Source organism: Pleuronectes platessa, chromosome 3 (assembly GCF_947347685.1).
Source record: "Pleuronectes platessa chromosome 3, fPlePla1.1, whole genome shotgun sequence".
Classification (NCBI taxonomy): Eukaryota; Metazoa; Chordata; class Actinopteri; order Pleuronectiformes; family Pleuronectidae; genus Pleuronectes; species Pleuronectes platessa.
Genome location: NC_070628.1, coordinates 20,126,379 through 20,147,692, shown reverse-complemented (window position 1 = coordinate 20,147,692; position 21,314 = coordinate 20,126,379). Strand labels below are relative to the sequence as shown.

The following is a 21,314-nucleotide window of genomic DNA, read 5'->3' as shown; positions in this document are numbered from 1 at the left end:
CCCTGAAAGAGTTGGTTTGCCGTGACTGATCGATTTTCAAGGGATCAGATACAAATCTTCAAACTCAAAGCACATTTATCCTGCACAGTCTTCACCCTGTTAGAACCATCAGCTCCAGTCAGTTACTCATTATTTCTGCCATGAACCTGCAGGGTATTGTCTGTTATTTCCATCTACACCCACACACACATGTACAGAAACGTGTACTGTATAAGTGGAGGGCCCACACACACACACACACTCATGCTACTACTGTTTTTTGTGTTACTCATTGGGACGCCTGTCATTCCTCATTAGGTGTTGGAATGACTTGATTGGGTTTAAATGGTAATAAAATGCAGTGAATTCATTCAGTGCACTCTATATTCTGGAGTTTAACCTGGCGTTAGTGATTTGGTGACTTTTGCTTTAGCACCACCATGCGGTAAAAGATCTTGACTGACTACTTGCAGCACGCCAACTTGATATAACTAACATGGTAGGTATGATTTTAACCTGGTCAACTTGTGGTGTTTGTCTTGTTTTGAAATGGAGCTTCTGAGGACTTCTACAAGGCATCGGCTCAAAGACACCATCATTGTGTCCTAAAATATCCCTCCATGATTCCCAACGACTCTGTGGCGCTTGGAGCCTCTCCCTGAGGGACCACCGCGTACAATCAGTAAGTGTGTCACTTTTTTTGTCATATTTGGGCATATCTAGAAAAAGAGAGCGAGAGCACTGGAGAGAAAGAGAGAGAGAAAGAGAGAGAGAGTTCCTCCTCCAGATTCTCAGGCCTCTGCAGGTCTGTCTCCGTGGCAGAATGGACAGTTCCTGTGTTTGTGCCTGTTCCTGTCTCCCGCTGTCACCCTGAGGCGCGTCGCCATTGTTTCCTCATTTAGCGCCGGAGGTCAGGACTGCTCCCTCGTTTGCTCATGCTCTCTCGCCCTCCCTCTCTCTCTTTCCCTCGGCCTTGCTGCCATAAGCAAGGGAGGAGAGCTGGGAGAGAGCAGGAGGCGAGGCTCCACACAAACAGGGCCCGTCTCACCTAAAACAATTAGAGATACAGTTGGAGACGGCCTGCACTGTTGCCACACACACACACACACACACACACACACTGCTCACTAGCACATGCACACGTCCACCTTTTGTTGTGCAGCAGGGGGATTCCAGGTTTTCTTGTAAACACGGCAGGTAAACAGACTCTGTGTCTGGCACACTGAGAATAGAAGTTGCTTTTACTCTACTCTACTCTGTTGCACTCATATGTACTTTGTTTGAATCATAAACATTTACTTGGCTCTTGTTCTTTGGCCAGAGCTGTATACATCACTTTTAGCAGTGATTCATCCCCAAATCCCCGTTCTAAATTCTGCACTGCTTTTCAGTTTTTACTTGTCTCTTCTCACATGTGATCTAGTGTTTTGAGGCCATTAAATAGACGTTATCAACACACATCTTTGCATGCGCTTGTAGGGGCCTATTAACCCACTGGTAGGTTAAGGAGGTGCAGTTAAGTTAAGTGGGTGCAGAATGTCTGTTATCACCATGACAGCTCGATTTATTTTTATATGGTCTCCTCTCCTCTAACTACAGCATTTAGAGTTTGTCTCAAATCCAGTTTCCAACAACCTCTCTGACATTGAAAGATATTAAAACAGAAGAGGGCTGCACCCATTCTGAAAATAAACAGTGTAAATACAGTCGAGGTGGGAGGATGCAATATGAGTCAAGGCAGAAACCATTACATTTTGGTGTGGTTCTGGATCAGGTTTTATTTTTTTCAATTTCTTTAAAACTTAACATTTTCCCTAATTTCTTAGAGAACGCTTCCTGGACCTTGATCAAAATAATCAGCCATGTTTGGGGGACTGAGATTTATTAGTGTGTGTAATTTGGTGCATTCAAATATTCTAGATCTAGTGAATACAAATTTGGTTTCATAAGGGGACTGCTGGACCTTGGCGAAGGTATCCACTCGGTAGTTTTAACCTAGTTATTTATTTTTTTACAGAACAACTCCATTAAATTGTGGACGGGCACTCGGCCATCTCCTCCATCATCATCATCCTTGAAATGCCAGTTGTTGACCATCTTTCTCGTCCGAACAGATGTTGAACACAGTTTTCTGGTCTCCTTGTCAAATAAATATGCAAAGAATTGGATCTGGTTACAGTAAAATGGAGCTCTGATATTTCAGTAAAAACAGGTTGTAGTGAGCTGCTGTGTCCTGGCAGCTCTGCAGGATTCAGAATGACATGTTTATACAGTTTTCCCACCTCACAGAGAGCGTAGATTGGGATAATTTACACACACAATTACCAAGATATTTGCACTGGCATATGCATGCGATGCTCTCGTCATCCTCTCTATATATATTCAGTGTGGTCGTATGTTGGATCATGAATGATTGTTTTTAAAGAAAACATGTTAATTGAGGGTTAAGGGTCTATCATTATTGCTAAACTCATCTCTGCTTTGTAACAACCTGACAGCAGTGACACTGAACCTCTGACCTGTGGACTTTCACACAAGTGCAATACTTTATTATGTGTGTTAAATTACAATGTACACAAATTATTATTGGAGTAGTTTATTGTGGCCACGGAGCAGGCAGTCACCGGCACATTTGAATTCCGTGGTTGGGTCAAGAAAACATCTGGCAGCTGCTGCGAAACAATAATGCATTTCAACAATTAGTTCAGCACATTGATTTAAAAGATTTTCCACAAGCTGTAAAGAAAACCCATGTTTTGGGTTAAATAATGAGTTGTGGTCTTTAAGGTAACAGCTGTCTTCATATGAATGCAAAAGCTTACAGCCAATGCATTCCTGTAAATGTGTTTTGCCTCCTTTGCTCTCCAAGTGGACAGTTTACCTGCAGGCCTCCACAGCCTGCTCAGAAGGGATTGGTCCAACCAGGAACCAGAAAACATCGGGCCAATAAATCATGTCTCTCACCTACAGATACTGTATATTCACGTGCTGAATCTGTTTATTGAGATTTCCCTCACTGTAGCCCTATGGCTAAAAGTATGTGGACAATGTACAGCTTTATACAATGTCATTAGAGGCAACATGTTTGTGTCTGACCCCTTCAAACATGCCAATGCTCCTTTGCACTTGTAAGGTCCTTTGGTGTGGAAGAGCTTTACGGGCCCTGATGTCTCACTCACATGAGCGCGGTTGGAATGGAAACTGCGAGTCCGACCTTATCACTCACTGCATCAGTGCTGCAGTAACCCCTGTAATGCTCTCGTGGCTAATGGACATAGTTTTGGAATGAGTCGTCCAACAATCATATATGAGTGTAACGTTCAGGTGTCCATGTAACCTACATGATCACTACACTGCAGGGATCAGACCCACCCAGTCCTCCATCCATTCATCTGTATATCTCCTCTAAGGCAAACAAACGGGGACTAGAGCTGTCCTTTATCTCCCTCCACATCCCTCCACTTTCTGTCCTGTGGAGTTATTTGCTCAGCTGGCAGCAGGCGGCCGGACTCTAAAGCTACTCAGGCATACTCAGGTCCTCTTTGACTCCACGTGTAAAAGTGATCGACATCTGAAAAGCTCTTTTCTGTCCTCCACCAAAGCCTGCGTCATATTTTCTTTTACACCTCCCAACACACATTAGGCTCATTTCACCGCACCTAATGTGTATATTCAGCATAGCTAAATAAACAGTTCAGTCTGCAAGGTCAGGTAGCTTCAGGGAAAAATCTGATTAACAACACTTTAATAAATACTGCAGGGCATGTTATCTTCTCAGTGTTTTAATATAGGGCTTTTAGAAATGGGTTCAAGAGCATCTGTGTTGCATTTTTCTCAACTTCAGGTAGCTAAGTCACATAAGGCATCAGATTTGACTATGAAATCCTACATTTTCCAGTTGAGCTCAAGTTCTTAACTAATGGCTGATGCCATCTGGTCCAGATGAGCAAAGGAAACACTCTGCGAGCCTGATGTAAAAAAGAAGTCAGCCATTTCCCTGTTCACTGGGTTTTGAGTTTGTCCAAACAGAGAAGCAACGTGTTCGTGATAGATTCCAGTCACGATAAGGAGATTGGTTTTCCCCACGACATTAGCAATCTCCTGTCGACCTCAAAGCAGACGAGAGCACCGACATGTCACTCTTCTGAAGCCTCTGTTCTTCAGGGGACATTATTGTTCATATGAACACTCCTCAAACACACAGGATCTGATAATGCTCATTGGATTATCAACTGCAATTGTCGGATTACTTAGAAATATTGTCAGTTACAGAATAGATCCATCAGATTGCATCAAGATTAAGATTAAGATGCATTTATTAGTCCCAAACACATGCACAGACATGCACAGGCACACTCATGCAGGTAGGGAAATTTAACCTCTGCTTTTGACCCATCCGGTGCAGGACACACAGAGCAGTGAGCGACCATGTACGGCGCCCGGGGAGCAGATGTTGGAGGAGTAAGGTGCCTTGCTCAGGGGCACTAGACAGGGTAGGGAGAATCCTCTTGGATGTTTGGACAGATCAATCCAGGTTCGTCTTTTTGTTTTTTTCCGTGGAGTCGAACCAGAGACCTTTTCTGCCCATATTCCAAGTTTCTGCCACTAGTCCACCGCCTCTCCCAAATCAAAAGCAAACAGTGAATATCGATCCATCATTTTTAGATCACATACCGTTTTCGTTTTGTCTTAAACATGACAATGAGCTAAGCCGTCAATATCATAACTATGCAACTGTGTTAGATACAAACAAGCTCGTGAGCACTGTATTGAAATGGCTGAAATTCAAATGAAAGCAAAACCCGAGCAAAATCCCTCCAACATTTTATTCTGCAACAACAATAGGGAACAGTGGTCAACAGCCATGCTAGCAGCTCTCCCTGACTGTACTTCATCTACATGCTTATATTGTCATAAACCAAGGTATCGCATTTATTGCAAGTTTTTTATTTCCAACCATCCCCCAGCGATCGAGACACTTTCCCCCAAAACCACAGTGCCAACCTGAAAAAAAAAGTCAGAGATCAACTATTTCAGCAGGATTCATCCTAAGGGGGTTGAGAAGTTCAAACAAAACAAACTGAATTTGCCATCCCTTAAGTCAATCCTACACTCCATTAACATCGATTTAAACTTCCCATTCTTCATCCCCCTGTTGGACCACTCTAATAGTACCACCACAGGCCTGTTCTTGGCTGTGAAGCACCTTGCTGCCTCATGAATCTGACAGTGAACAGTGACTTTCTCCTGAGGCCCCACGCCCTCCAGCCCTCAGCCTCCGGAGACCTCAGATCAGTCCGCTCCATCAGGAAAAATCACAAATACAATAGACATGATGAATCACCACAGCACTCATAGTACATGAAAACATACTGTATATACATATCAGCAGTGCATACTGTCAGAAGAATGAACCCATTTCCCCTCAACAAGCCTCTGTAATTGCGCTCCAGTTTAATTTGTTACAGCTTGACTCTCCTAAGTCCTGAAATCTCTTCTTCAGCGTCCAGATCCGGCCGACAGGGACCTGGACATAGTGTATCTGCTGTTGGTGGATTTGAGCTTTTGTTTGAATAAATTGGTTCTGCATTGACCGCAGGGTGCAGCACTCCTGAGAGATGAGGGAACAAAGGCTGCTGTGTGGGCAGGTTTCTGTTAACCCGGCTGTTTCCAGATCATGCAGAGGACAGTTAAGGTGGTGCTCATCATATTTTGGACTAAGTTCACAATGTAACTACTTCAGAATGTGCATGTTACACCCTTGTGTTGAACAGTAGGGGATTATGCGATAACTTTAGGTTTTTAACTTCACAGCACTTGTGTAAAGACGTTTGCAGACATGACCTGCGGGTAAAATCCGAAGAATTGGCTCCCGACTTTACGCGCAGTCGGCTTTTCACACAGGCACAATGCAGCGGGAGGTTTTCTGCACAGATGTGTTTGCAACAGGCAGAGGCAGGAAGTGACGTGTTAACTCCGCTGTGGACACAGACACTGGTGTCGTCTCTTTTCACCACAAACTCTTCATCAGCCTTCCAAGTGAATGACAGCGCATTTTCAACACTGAGATATTTGTATTCTTTCCGTTGTTTTTTTCCTTTTCGCTTCTGTTGCGTATTAGAAGCGTCATCAACCCTAGTAGTGCCAAGATCCCTCGCCAGTGGCCAACAGTCCCCTTAAATTCAACCAAGCTGCACCAAAATTTTGACAAACACCATAAAAGAAAAAATTAAGATTCGTGGATCTGTACTACATTTGGCGGGCTCTTCCCTGAATTATATCCCACCATGTTTCATGAAAAAGCTTTTTTTGGCTAAATTAGCTGACAAACCAACAAAGCATCCAACGGTTAAGTAAATAATTTAAATAAACTATTATGATAATGTCTATACAATAACATACTATAAATCCCTTTAAGGGTGCCAATGGATGTCTGGCTTAGTTCCTGACCTCACCACTGGGAGTCTTTCTGCATGAGAAAACCCATCTAATTATGTCACAGCCTAAGTTTGTCCAGCAATTATCCCATAACTTTGACTCTCCTATTTGATGCTGCGCAAACATGTAATGGAAACAAGAAACCAACGGAATATATTTCAATGTTTATCCTGTGATACGTAGTGGTGATAAACTCATTTATCTTGTCTTGTTAACATGTTTATTGGTTTGAATTGGCTTCCTCAAACATTTATTTGAAAGGCCCGTGTCAGCAGTGCAAAGTTACTTTGGCACAGCCACAGCAACATGCAGGCTCCCGTGGGTAAAAATGTAGTTTTTTGTGGCCTCTACACAAACTGCAGCATGTCTTGGACACAGTGTCCGTGCAGTTTGTTCTGTTCCGTGGGCTTTGTTAACTTGTAGACTCAGCATTTGCCCGACCAGATGGCGGAATTTGGTACTTTGAATGGAATAATTAAAAAGATAGCTAATCAAGACTAATGACTTTTTAACACATGAGTGTTCTTCTTCAGAGGAGGAGATCACTCCCTCCTCAGTCAACAGATAAAAATGCGGCGTGAACGGTCATGGCCTGTTGACAGAGCTGTCGACAGAGACACTATCAGGGCCTGGGTAGACAGCCAGCATATGGCTTAATGCCCTGTCATGCTGGTGGTGATATGCTTAACACACACACACACATGCAAACATGAAGACCCCTCATTTCTGGTGAGCACACTGGGACGTGTTAATCACTGTGTAATTGGCCTGGGAAGCAGCTAAGGAGAAAATCGTCTCAAAGATCTGTGGCTGGAAAATACAGTTGATGTGGCCATTAAAACTGAACAATACTGGGGCGAGCTGATCGCCAAATGGGCAGGGTTCAATTCACATGGGCACATATTACTTAAATGTGTTTTTTTGAATAATTTGCAGACAGTATAATAACAATATCTAGTGATAATTATCAAGTGTCCCGCACAATTTTACTTGCTAAACATCCGTATTTGATTATTGTCCGCACAGACTGTCTATACAGACGGACAACGCGTCTCCATTTCCTCCCACAATCCAGAAATGAAGCCAATACATCCCGAATACGAACGCTGCCATATTCAGAATGTGGAACCAGAGTCTGTGCAGTAGCAATCGGGGGGGAGCCACGGTAGCGAGGTCTTGTCGACATCATATATAGCGAAGCATCAAGTAAGTAATTAAAACCAGATTTATCCAAAAAAAGAAGACAAACAACAGAAAAATGTGCTTCTGTACAACGTAGATAAACCCAGGGTTCACATTCAGTTAACATACTGTTGTTTTTCGACTCTACATTTGTTTTAGTTTTCACCATGTCATGCAGTTTGATTAATGATTGTGCCAATGAACTCAAAGAATCTCCCTCTATAACAACAAAAATCCCCGAAAAATGTGAATAACTTCCCTATGTTGTGAATCCTCCGTCTCCCAGATCACCATCTTCACCTTCTGCCAATACAAACTAGCTCTGGATTAATGAATGATGCCTTCCAGATGCCATATTCAGGCATGGCAGCACAAAATGACGGAATCGTCAGAAAAGGTTGAACGCTATATCTTGAATGATTGCATGAAAGTGACAGATTTATGAGATCAATACTCCATTACGTATTCACCACACACACACATCTCTGTGTCTGCACATGCACCAGACTCACAAGTGACCGCGATGCATCTCTGGACTTCAAAAACTGCATATTTCTCCAACAAAGAATGCACTGTTGTAGTGACTGTAGCCAGGACACTAACATCTCATTCAGATTGACATCTCCGTCCAATGTTCCCAGCCTAATCTGGCCCGCCCTCGAATTCATCAACGTGCTGTATGTGTGGTAGCAGCAGGCCAGGTCTAACGCTGTCTGCCGTCTAGTCCCAGTGACGGCTTGTGCTCAGACTTATGGATCTACCAGCTGTTTGCAAGTGGCTCTCAAGGCGTCCGCTGAGAACTGAGAGAGCACTGGGGGAAGCACCAGCGATCTTTATTTTGGTTTAATGGCCTCCTGTGGCCGAATGAAATCCCCTTCAGACCTGCCTGACCCCTCCCCTCATGTCCATTCAATATCTGAGAGATTGTCTGATAATTTCTCTGTTTATGTCCTGTGTTCTCCAAAAGGTACTTTGTTGTAAAACCTGTATTGTTGAGAGCATTTTATAAATACATTTGAGGTGAATCAGTTTATGTTCACACACACACACACACACACACACACACACACACATACACACACACACACGCACAACAGCATGCACACACACACACAAACACACACGCTTTCTGTAAAAGCACAATGTTCATTTTGTTTCTATAAAGCTTCATGTCGTTCATTTATTTAGAAAGATTTTTAATTTAGGTCTGAAGATTGTGTCGTTTGCTTACGAAACCTCTGAAATATAAATATAAATATATATATTTCAGGTCGGAAACTTGAAATATATAGCTGAAATATATAAATATTTACTACAATAACTAAACTGATAGTTTAGGACTTTCATAAAATCTCCATCAGTTGGTGGCAGAGTGAAAAATGACTGGGTGAAACAGGAGATTATGAAAGGTACCGTGTGTCTGCACACTGGTGCCACAGGTAAAAAAGAAAACATGTGTTCCTCTCTGCACACAGATTCAGTGTTTTTGACCATGTGTGATTGTAGTTTTATAGATGAGATTAAAAAAACAGATCAAATGCACCAGTTTTGATTAGAATTTGCACATTTGTCTACAAACAAAAATTATGAGAATATTCATAATGAAAGAAGTCCTTCTGAACATAGTGGTTTCATGTTTGTTATCGACAGTCCAATTAATTTTAACCACGTGGTTATTATGGTCACTTTGACAATGAAGGTCCTCCAGTCCTCTATTTCCTTTACATAACAGCATGATCATTTTTTTAAACTACAATATTGTTCTGTTGATCTTGGCATTGGATCAGAAAACATTTCACCTGCTTTAATTTAGCTGTTTTTTATTAAGGACTAATTTAAAAGTCCTAGTTTGATCCAGGACTGTAAAACATAGTTTCACAACAAGTGCAATGATGACTGTTTGAAAACTGAGATTAAGAAAATATGTAAATAACATAGATTGGTTTAATATTTTATTTTTTTACATGTAACATAAGAATATCAAATTGACATTTGTAGCTTTTGCCTACAATAACCCTGCTGGGCCACTGTCTTCCTGTTGCTTTAAATCCATACACTCCTCATCCAAACCTCTCACCAGCTCGTTCCCAGTGCAGCCTGATGTTTAGCAGGGGAATAGTGTGTGGATTTGAAGTCTCAGCAGGATACTGAGAGATCAGCCTGCGTTTGTTCATGTTCACATCTATTATAAGTCTGCTCACGGCTCCCTCAGGGACGCTTTTGCAGGGGAAAGCTAAACTATGCCACCCAAGGTGGTTCCAGGACCTCTGGCCTATGTGACATCGCTCTATGGCTGTCAAATCGTGTGACCTGTCTCTCCACAGGAGGGAGTCACGGCTCGGTTCAAATCCAATGTGGCGTTTTATTGCGCTTTCCCACCCGTGGTGAATACTTTGAATTATTTGTCTACGATTGTTGCAAATTGATAAACTCAGCTCCTGAAACTCACACCATGCATTGGTGTGTGTATGCACAGTATAGAAACAGTATTTTTCCATTTTTGTGTCCTTGTGGTCAGCGAACATTTCTCATGAGAAGTGTTGTTAATCAAGTTTGAATGTATTTTACTTAATAAAACTGTCAAACCATCAGTCCTGAGAAAACTTCCTGAAAATCTCCGATATTTACTTGTTGTGAGAAAACTTCTTATGACTGATGGAGGGGGAAAGCTCTGTTCTTATTTATAGCGAACATATCTTGGATACCATGTAAGGAGGTGCCTCTGCATTGTTGCTGTATAGACAACAGTGTTGCCAGTGAACATTTAGATGGAGTTTGAACCCTGTGTGGCTCCGCCCTGTAGCCTCACAGACCATTGTACACTGACCATGTACAGTATCAATGTCACAAAAACAAACTTGAGCTAGTTTGACTTCACAGGGTCATGTTATTGCTTTCTCGTATAATGTGCTCACCCATGTCCATTTGGGGTGATTTCCATTAAAAAAATTTTTTTAAATCACTTGTGCCCAATAACACACTGGACAAAGTTGGACTTTTTAGCTTCTGTAAATGATGAAAACTGGAATGGTCATTAAACCCAAATTAACAGTTAAACCTTTACCGGACAATTCCCTATCCAGAGAGTGTATGATTTTGCTCAGTGTTTTGTGACTGACGACTGATGATTAATACAAAACAACAACAGCCATAAATAAGTCGCTCTAAAATGATTGATAAATAATCTGTGAACCTGTCACATCATTCATGTCAGCACACACCCGGAACCTGCCACATATTGGCTGCTGACCAGATGTGTTGTAATAGATGTGTGTTAGGAGCATTGTTGATGAGGGAATGGAAACGTGTCAGAGTGTTTTCCATCCACATGTCTCGGGCCAGTCTGCGGATTTGAACTGGCGACCCCCCATTTACGAGCCTGGATCTGTAGACGTAGATGCTGCTGTTGCCCTGCTTGGACGAACCCAGAATAAAGCTGTGATACATGAGGAATCCATATAAATGTGAGACATTAACAACGCATTGACATTTACATCATATGGTTTAATTGTACATTGGAATAAGGGATGAAGATATGCATGAGATCTCTGCAAAAACTTTGAGCCGTGAGAAAATCTCTCTATTGCTGAATTTTACACCTTTTAATGGCTTAGATTTGACTGATTAAATAACTGTTCTGCTGCTGCTTCTCTCCAGTGGAGGTTTGCTTTGTGTGTCGGTCACTTCTCTGGAGTTTGTGTCGACATCGTGTTTTCAACATCACACCTACAAAATGAGGCCCTGTGAGACAGAAACTTATGAAACACATATGAGGATTTCACGATGTCCCTTTTCCCCCAAGTAAGGCAAGTTTACAATCTGGACTCCGCGCTCGGTCTGAGAAAAAAACGTAACCTCTCGAGGGTCAGCCAGGAAAGTCCAGTTTGATATACTGTGATGTCTCACTGAAATAACCACTGGAGGGAAAATATCGGGAGCTTGTTTGCGTTCTGCTTTGGGCCAAAGCCTGAAAAAAATGTACATTGCTCATATGCTGGTTTTACAGGGACAGACACATTTGGTCACATTATCACTCATGTACCTCGGCATCAAACCAAATCTAACTCGGGACCAAACAACTACAAGCTTTACCTTAAGTTTCAAAATAGAATAGAAATTGAATAAATAGAACCTGAGGATATTTTTAGAGGGGAATTTGAATTGGCAGACTGCATTTTAATGTTGTACTAAAGCTTTTATTACTTCTCTTCAAAATATTAAATGAAATACAGAAAACGTATGTTTCCATCGGAGATTTATTTTTGCGAGATTTAGTATGAAAAAGGTGGAATATTTTATTGGTTGACCTCTTTGTTTGAAGAGAATGTCAAACATATATTTCTCTATCTAGCTAAATAAAAAATATGTGCATATATACTCTGTGTGTTTTCAGGCATGAACTCCAGAAATTGTGTGGAAAATTGGATCAGACATGAGCCACGTAGACATTTCCCGACATTTTACATGGAGGCTGGCAGGAAAAGTTCAGGAAAGTGTCCAAAGCAACTGCCTGGGATCAGAAGATTTCAGGACAAGCAGCTTGTGTGTGATGGAGGGTTTCCTAAAGCACAAAGACAAAGCTTCAAACCATCTCCCGTCATCAGAAAGCTTTTCAAATGTGTCAGAAGCTCAGCAGAAGACACAGCAGCAGCTGGTGAATGCAATAATATACAGAGAATAGTGGTAAACAGTGACGAGAGGAGAGAGAGCAGCAGCTGTAATGAGTGTTTGTTTCAGAAGTGAGAGCACGTTATGGTGTGCTTCAGAGAAATGCTGGCGGATTTGCCTGAACTCTGCTCTCTGAGGTTCATCAGACTTCAGAGAATAGTAACTTTCAAAGGTCTTGTGTTTGGAATTTCACAATAAAAAACGAAAGGTTTTTAGAAGTAAAATCTAACTTTCAATCTTCAGTCATGGGCTCAGGCAGATTTTTTATCTTCTTCTTGATTTAAGGCAAATCTAAATACTCTCAGTTGTTCTTTTCTCATCAGATAATAAAATACAAACGGGATCTCAATTCTGGGTGGCGTCTGGTTCAGCTCATGCTGACGTCATATTTTCACAAGTAAATATTCATAATCTTTCCTTTTAAGTCAGTTAAGTTAAGAGTTTCCCCGAACATTATTTGGATTTTTTTCTTCTAAATTGCCTATTTTGTTTATATAGCTTGTTAACTTTAAGTTGACCAAACTGTATTCTCCTGTATGTGACCATAATCAAAGTTATTTTTCTGTAGAAATACAGTGAAAAGTAGCACAAAGGTGTTTTGGCCGTGGAGATCATGTGGCAACCCAGTCTCATCAGAAAATGTTCAATGGCAACGTTGGTCCACTTGGACCGACGTTACCATCTCACAATCTGGCCTCTCAGATTGTGAGATGGTAACATTTAGTCCTCCCATTGTTTTGCATTGGCGTGTTCTCACGTCACGTGACTCTCAAGCTCTCGTCTGCGGAGAGGAAAACATGGCGGAGATTCCTTGTTTTTTCAGATAAAAATATAATTTTGTAACTTAGTTTGGGCATAAAAATACATTCTGACACCATTTCTAGCGAGAAATGTGGTCTTTGCTTCCACAGTCTTCAGCCAGTTCGTGCTTATGATAAATATTTTAATAGTTATCACGCATGTTTTTATCGTTGCTATGATGGTTGCCATGGCACCACGGGCGCAGCTTGGTGTTTAAATCACAGTCCCTGCGTGGTGTCCTTCAGTGATCGTGAATGTTATTCATGTCATATAATAGTAATATTTGAGGCTAGATTACATCTCTAATGAGAAGGATCATGCGAGTCTGTTTATACCGAGGCCGGCCCGAGTGCGCGACCGGCCCGAGTCCGCGAGCCGAGCGGCCCGAGCGGCGCGAGCCGAGCGGCCCGAGTGCGCGAGCGGACCGAGTGCGCGAGCGGACATGACGTGTGGCTGTCGTAAAAACCCTATTTGTAAACAACCAGCCCTTTAACTCGGGGCTGCGTCATAAACACGGCGCGCTTGGAAGACCACGATGTCATCTTCCTTCTGTCAGGTAAGTAGTTTATTGTTTTTAAAGATCGTTACGATCTAGGTTTACAGTCCGAGTGCGGAGAGAGTCCGTCAATCCACACTATGGACGCTGTTCATCAGCTAATACGCCATTGTTAGCCACATGCTTCAGCCCACGGTAGCCTGTGCTACCTGGGAGGTGAATACATGGTTGTTGAAAGCAGTTCAAGACGCTTAGCTCATCATTGAGGGACGCTACAATATAAATATAAACATGAATTTGATTTATGAATGCTTTAGATTAATAAGGAGTGTATTTGTCTACCATTACTCCACAATATCAGGTCAATTTGGTTTAATGTATAGTATGCACTATGACAATAATGTTTCCATGTTATGGAGTTGCGATTCATTTTATAAAACAATTGCTATGTTCTGTTTTTTAATCAAGGAGGATCCAAGTGAAGCTACAGGAGTTTCATTAACGTCAACAACTTGGACCAAACAGTTTGTTTTGCTTGATGAAGAGCAGGAAGGGCAGCCTGGAGAGAAAGAGAAGCCGGGTTGAGCCCACTACCATCATCCACGTACCACGAGGAAGATGAGGGAGAGAAATGATCCTACCATTAAAGAGGTACTTTTAAGTTACATACCAGAAAAAACATTTTATATAATTTGCCAAATATACATTTTTATTAAATCCCCAAAGTACACTTGCTGAAATACAAGTTAATATCACACTGAAAGAATTTTGATCAATCATGCTTCCCTGCTGTGATTGTTTAACTGGGAAAACAACTTTTTCCACAGGAAGGCAAGTAAATTGAAGGAATACATGTGCAGAGTTTTCCTCTGTTATGTATAATGATGACCCCCATCAAACATAATGTTAGCAATATTTACACCTTTTAATTTATACTGTTTATTTCTGTCTACATGTGTGAATTTGCCTTCATTAGTTTCAGAAAAGAGCGATGATGTATCGGTCAGTGGGCGGCAGCACGAGACTCCGCAAACTAGTCTGTAAGCAAAGCAGACGAAGGCATCGAGGTTGCGGCCTGCCATCATTGTTATTTTGCTTAAGGGACTGAATATGTTTCATGTAGAAATATTAGCATTTCCCTTATATCTACCAAAACTGCTTGTTTCACAGACTGCAGTTTTGTTTTGATCCGATGTGGTGTGCAAATACAACCGTATCTGCAATGGGTTGTGGGGCATTAACATTTGTAACTCTAATTTTGTTTTGACAGACTGTGAAAAGAACGTTGAGAACATCACCACTCTACAGGAAGACACAGTCCAGTAATGGGTGTCAGAAGTTCAGTAGTGAACGACAGGTACTGTGGAAAAATATGTGTCATTGTTGTACAATGTCCTTTGACTCTGTTTAAACAAGGTTAACACAAAAAGGTTTGATTGTAAACTGATATCGGTATGAATTCATGTTATTCTCCTCGTCAAAAGAAACAAACAATCCAAATTACCTGCAGAAAGCCCTTGATGGACGCTTCAGCTGCATCGTCAGACTGGTGAGACAGCAAGATGCCAACTTTAATGCCAATTTATTTGTGTAACATTCTGTGACCAAATGTATAGATAACTTTTTGTAGATTGTAAAAATAGATAACCCATTTATTACAAAAAAACTACACTAGAATTATCGCACTGCGTTGTATGACTCCGCTAACCAGAGCAGTGTCCGTCTACATATTTCTACATATTTTCTCTCATATAAATGACACTGTATCTCTTGACAACTGAAACCATAAGATGAGGTCAGTGTGGCCTTGACCTTTTTACTTTAAGACAAATACAAAGTTAGACAATCCGAAAACATGCAGTTATGCCTCCGGCGACTCGCTATTGCAGAGGCATTAAAACCGTAGTGTAGTAGATTGGATTTTATTGGTGTTACATTGGACATCTTGTATGGGTACACCAAAAAATATATTTGGTTTCACATTCTAGATGGCAATAAGCAGAGTCATCAACTCAGGAAAAATATTTCTGTAGAAAAGAAAGCCTTGTATGTGTGTATGTATACATACACACAAACGCACAATTGAGACGTTTTTGTCTTTTATCATATATTCTCAGGCAGTACTGATGCATTTACTGAGAGGGGACGTGAGGGCCTACTCTGCGTGCTCAGAGTTCAAGCCCAGCAGGCTGCAGCGGGCCTGACATATTCTGGAACAGCAGCACAGTCTTTGGATGACTCCTCTGAAGATGAAAACATGGCGAGGTACTTCTCCACTGATGAAGAACTGTGAGGGCTGTGATTAGCTACACTCTCTTGCTACAATGCTACTCATGCTACTCCCTGGCAGCCTTAGGAAGGCATTAGCTTGCTGTGTGGTAGCTGTTAGCTTCAGCATTTTTAGTTTTTAGTGGCCTGTCTGACGTTTATGTTAAAAAAAAATCAGAGGGAACCATCTTCATAATTTAACACTATGGTTTGTTTGTGTCCTTCAGTTCTTCTCAAGAGAAGCAGTACAGGTGTGCCTCAGCTCCACGGTCCCTCCTGCAGCCTCCGCTCCTGATGCTAACCTCATGTCTCCATCACACCAAGCAGCAGACCTGGATTGACAGACCTTTCTCCAGAGCTGCCCCCTCCCTCTGAAACCCCCCTCTCCAAAACACTATTTGTGTAGTTTTTAAAGTATTTTTTGCATGAGAATTGTTGATCATAACATTTCCAGCAGATGCCTTAATATAATGTTTGTGCACAATAAATGACATTGATCATAACATAATGGTATTTCCTTGCACTTCTACACCATGATATTGTCAGATAAGATGCTGATTACATTAAAGCAGTGAATGCTCTGCTTTAAGCAACATAAACACACAATGATTCAATGGATCTGAAGAAGAATGGGCACATTACATTCTGTAGAGAATGCCTCAGTTATGGAAGTCAGAAAATAACTTTCTTTATCTGAGGTTCCAGCCATTTATAGTCACAGCAAAGCACACAGGTCTGGTTGTCTAAGTGGCGCCCATATCATTGTTTAAGATGTGTAACATCAAGTTTGTGTTTCAGTGCAAAATTAGTCATTAGTCAAGAGTTCACCATCTTGTTTACACTAAAATTAGGTGACCCAGATGTTTCACAATGCAATCTGATAAGGTCTTATGAGAAACATTCTTAACATTAAAGAAATCAACACAGAGGATAGCAATATCTGTTTGACTTTAATCAGTAGCTGATAATCAGCAGCCTGACTTATTCAAACACATTAATACTACAATGAATGAGGCAGGGCCTTCTATCAGAAATCAACTATATCGTCACGTTATGTTTCTCTTGAGCACATGGAAATTACCTTCAGCTTCCACTTACTGTCACCTGAACCATACTGTTATTTCTGTATCTACAGTGACTTTTAGGAAAACATATACTAGAGGGCAATGTATAAACATTAATACATCTTATTTATATAGAGCTTTTCAAGAAGTGCAAGTACTAAACTGAGGGAAAGCTAATACAAACAATATATATATATCTTATTTCCATGTGCCAGGACAGCCTCACACTTGGATATAAACCAATTTTAGAATACATTTGCTTATACTGGAGATCTTTTAAATTAATGTCCCAGAAATGATTTCTGATGGAAAACCCCTGCCTTATTCATTGTAGTATTAATGTGTTTGAATAAGTCAGGCCGCTGATTATCAGCTACGGATTAAAGTCAAACAGATATTGCTATCCTCTGTGTTGATTTCTTTAATGTTAAGAATGTTTCTCATAAGACCTTATCAGATTGCATTGTGAAACATCTGGGTCACCTAATTTTAGTGTAAAGAAGAAGGTGAACTCTTGACTAATGACTAATTTTGCACTGAAACACAAACTTGATGTTACACATCTTAAACAATATGATATGGGCGCCACTTAGACAACCAGACCTGTGTGCTTTGCTGTGACTATAAATGACTGGAACCTCAGATAAAGAAAGTTATTTTCTGACTTCCATAACTGAGGCATTCTCTACAGAATGTAATGTGCCCATTCTACTTCAGATCCATTGAATCATTGTGTGTTTATGTTGCTTAAAGCAGAGCATTCACTGCTTTAATGTAATCAGCATCTTATCTGACAATATCATGGTGTAGAAGTGCAAGGAAATACCATTATGTTATGATCAATGTCATTTATTGTGCACAAACATTATATTAAGGCATCTGCTGGAAATGTTATGATCAACAATTCTCATGCAAAAAATACTTTAAAAACTACACAAATAGTGTTTTGGAGAGGGGGGTTTCAGAGGGAGGGGGCAGCTCTGGAGAAAGGTCTGTCAATCCAGGTCTGCTGCTTGGTGTGATGGAGACATGAGGTTAGCATCAGGAGCGGAGGCTGCAGGAGGGACCGTGGAGCTGAGGCACACCTGTACTGCTTCTCTTGAGAAGAACTGAAGGACACAAACAAACCATAGTGTTAAATTATGAAGATGGTTCCCTCTGATTTTTTTTTAACATAAACGTCAGACAGGCCACTAAAAACTAAAAATGCTGAAGCTAACAGCTACCACACAGCAAGCTAATGCCTTCCTAAGGCTGCCAGGGAGTAGCATGAGTAGCATTGTAGCAAGAGAGTGTAGCTAATCACAGCCCTCACAGTTCTTCATCAGTGGAGAAGTACCTCGCCATGTTTTCATCTTCAGAGGAGTCATCCAAAGACTGTGCTGCTGTTCCAGAATATGTCAGGCCCGCTGCAGCCTGCTGGGCTTGAACTCTGAGCATGCAGAGTAGGCCCTCACGTCCCCTCTCAGTAAATGCATCAGTACTGCCTGAGAATATATGATAAAAGACAAAAACGTCTCAATTGTGCGTTTGTGTGTATGTATACATACACACATACAAGGCTTTCTTTTCTACAGAAATATTTTTCCTGAGTTGATGACTCTGCTTATTGCCATCTAGAATGTGAAACCAAATATATTTTTTGGTGTACCCATACAAGATGTCCAATGTAACACCAATAAAATCCAATCTACTACACTACGGTTTTAATGCCTCTGCAATAGCGAGTCGCCGGAGGCATAACTGCATGTTTTCGGATTGTCTAACTTTGTATTTGTCTTAAAGTAAAAAGGTCAAGGCCACACTGACCTCATCTTATGGTTTCAGTTGTCAAGAGATACAGTGTCATTTATATGAGAGAAAATATGTAGAAATATGTAGACGGACACTGCTCTGGTTAGCGGAGTCATACAACGCAGTGCGATAATTCTAGTGTAGTTTTTTTGTAATAAATGGGTTATCTATTTTTACAATCTACAAAAAGTTATCTATACATTTGGTCACAGAATGTTACACAAATAAATTGGCATTAAAGTTGGCATCTTGCTGTCTCACCAGTCTGACGATGCAGCTGAAGCGTCCATCAAGGGCTTTCTGCAGGTAATTTGGATTGTTTGTTTCTTTTGACGAGGAGAATAACATGAATTCATACCGATATCAGTTTACAATCAAACCTTTTTGTGTTAACCTTGTTTAAACAGAGTCAAAGGACATTGTACAACAATGACACATATTTTTCCACAGTACCTGTCGTTCACTACTGAACTTCTGACACCCATTACTGGACTGTGTCTTCCTGTAGAGTGGTGATGTTCTCAACGTTCTTTTCACAGTCTGTCAAAACAAAATTAGAGTTACAAATGTTAATGCCCCACAACCCATTGCAGATACGGTTGTATTTGCACACCACATCGGATCAAAACAAAACTGCAGTCTGTGAAACAAGCAGTTTTGGTAGATATAAGGGAAATGCTAATATTTCTACATGAAACATATTCAGTCCCTTAAGCAAAATAACAATGATGGCAGGCCGCAACCTCGATGCCTTCGTCTGCTTTGCTTACAGACTAGTTTGCGGAGTCTCGTGCTGCCGCCCACTGACCGATACATCATCGCTCTTTTCTGAAACTAATGAAGGCAAATTCACACATGTAGACAGAAATAAACAGTATAAATTAAAAGGTGTAAATATTGCTAACATTATGTTTGATGGGGGTCATCATTATACATAACAGAGGAAAACTTTGCACATGTATTCCTTAAATTTACTTGCCTTCCTGTGGAAAAAGTTGTTTTCCTAGTTAAACAATCACAGCAGGGAAGCATGATTGATCAAAATTCTTTCAGTGTGATATTAACTTGTATTTCAGCAAGTGTACTTTGGGGATTTAATAAAAATGTATATTTGGCAAATTATATAAAATGTTTTTTCTGGTATGTAACTTAAAAGTACCTCTTTAATGGTAGGATCATTTCTCTCCCTCATCTTCCTCGTGGTACGTGGATGATGGTAGTGGGCTCAACCCGGCTTCTCTTTCTCTCCAGGCTGCCCTTCCTGCTCTTCATCAAGCAAAACAAACTGTTTGGTCCAAGTTGTTGACGTTAATGAAACTCCTGTAGCTTCACTTGGATCCTCCTTGATTAAAAAACAGAACATAGCAATTGTTTTATAAAATGAATCGCAACTCCATAACATGGAAACATTATTGTCATAGTGCATACTATACATTAAACCAAATTGACCTGATATTGTGGAGTAATGGTAGACAAATACACTCCTTATTAATCTAAAGCATTCATAAATCAAATTCATGTTTATATTTATATTGTAGCGTCCCTCAATGATGAGCTAAGCGTCTTGAACTGCTTTCAACAACCATGTATTCACCTCCCAGGTAGCACAGGCTACCGTGGGCTGAAGCATGTGGCTAACAATGGCGTATTAGCTGATGAACAGCGTCCATAGTGTGGATTGACGGACTCTCTCCGCACTCGGACTGTAAACCTAGATCGTAACGATCTTTAAAAACAATAAACTACTTACCTGACAGAAGGAAGATGACATCGTGGTCTTCCAAGCGCGCCGTGTTTATGACGCAGCCCCGAGTTAAAGGGCTGGTTGTTTACAAATAGGGTTTTTACGACAGCCACACGTCATGTCCGCTCGCACACTCGGTCCGCTCGCGCACTCGGGCCGCTCGGCTCGCGCCGCTCGGGCCGGTCGCGCACTCGGGCCGGCCTCGGTATAAACAGACTCGCATGATCCTTCTCATTAGAGATGTAATCTAGCCTCAAATATTACTATTATATAACATGAATAACATTCACGATCACTGAAGGACACTACGCAGGGACTGTGATTTAAACACCAAGCTGCGCCCGTGGTGCCATGGCAACCATCATAGCAACGATAAAAACATGCGTGATAACTATTAAAATATTTATCATAAGCACGAACTGGCTGAAGACTGTGGAAGCAAAGACCACATTTCTCGCTAGAAATGGTGTCAGAATGTATTTTTATGCCCAAACTAAGTTACAAAATTATATTTTTATCTGAAAAAACAAGGAATCTCCGCCATGTTTTCCTCTCCGCAGACGAGAGCTTGAGAGTCACGTGACGTGAGAACACGCCAATGCAAAAGAATGGGAGGACTAAATGTTACCATCTCACAATCTGAGAGGCCAGATTGTGAGATGGTAACGTCGGTCCAAGTGGACCAACGTTACCATTGAACATTTTCTGATGAGACTGGGTTGCATGTGGAGATCTGAATCCAGGTCACAGGTTCACCAGCTCATCAGCAGTAGTGGGATGCTCCTGGGATCTCTCTCAGCTGGTGGCTGTCAGCTGAGGCTGGGGGGGTTTATAAGGAGGTTTCATTTCCTTGTTCAGTTTCTTGTTTTCTATCAGAGGG

General features: G+C 41.2%; 2 long non-coding RNA genes across 4 annotated transcripts; one reads left to right on the top strand and one right to left on the bottom strand.

The window, feature by feature from the left end:
- Window positions 1–13,490: 13,490 nt before the first annotated feature.
- Window positions 13,491–16,305, top strand: LOC128436906 (uncharacterized). Of its 2 annotated transcripts, XR_008338124.1 has the most exons (5): window positions 13,491–13,624; window positions 14,033–14,215; window positions 14,835–15,113; window positions 15,682–15,829; window positions 16,060–16,305. It is a non-coding gene; the product is annotated as an uncharacterized LOC128436906 (long non-coding RNA). The 2 variants fall into 2 exon arrangements; XR_008338123.1 differs by lacking the exons at window positions 15,682–15,829; window positions 16,060–16,305 and having other exon boundaries at window positions 14,835–15,654.
- Window positions 16,306–17,786: 1,481 nt separating this feature from the next.
- On the bottom strand, window positions 17,787–20,560 carry LOC128436872 (uncharacterized). 2 transcript variants are annotated; one of them, XR_008338114.1, is made up of 5 exons: window positions 20,441–20,560; window positions 19,850–20,032; window positions 18,952–19,230; window positions 18,236–18,383; window positions 17,787–18,005 (listed from the first exon to the last, which is right to left on the bottom strand). It is a non-coding gene; the product is annotated as an uncharacterized LOC128436872 (long non-coding RNA). The 2 variants fall into 2 exon arrangements; XR_008338113.1 differs by lacking the exons at window positions 17,787–18,005; window positions 18,236–18,383 and having other exon boundaries at window positions 18,398–19,230.
- Window positions 20,561–21,314: the final 754 nt, after the last annotated feature.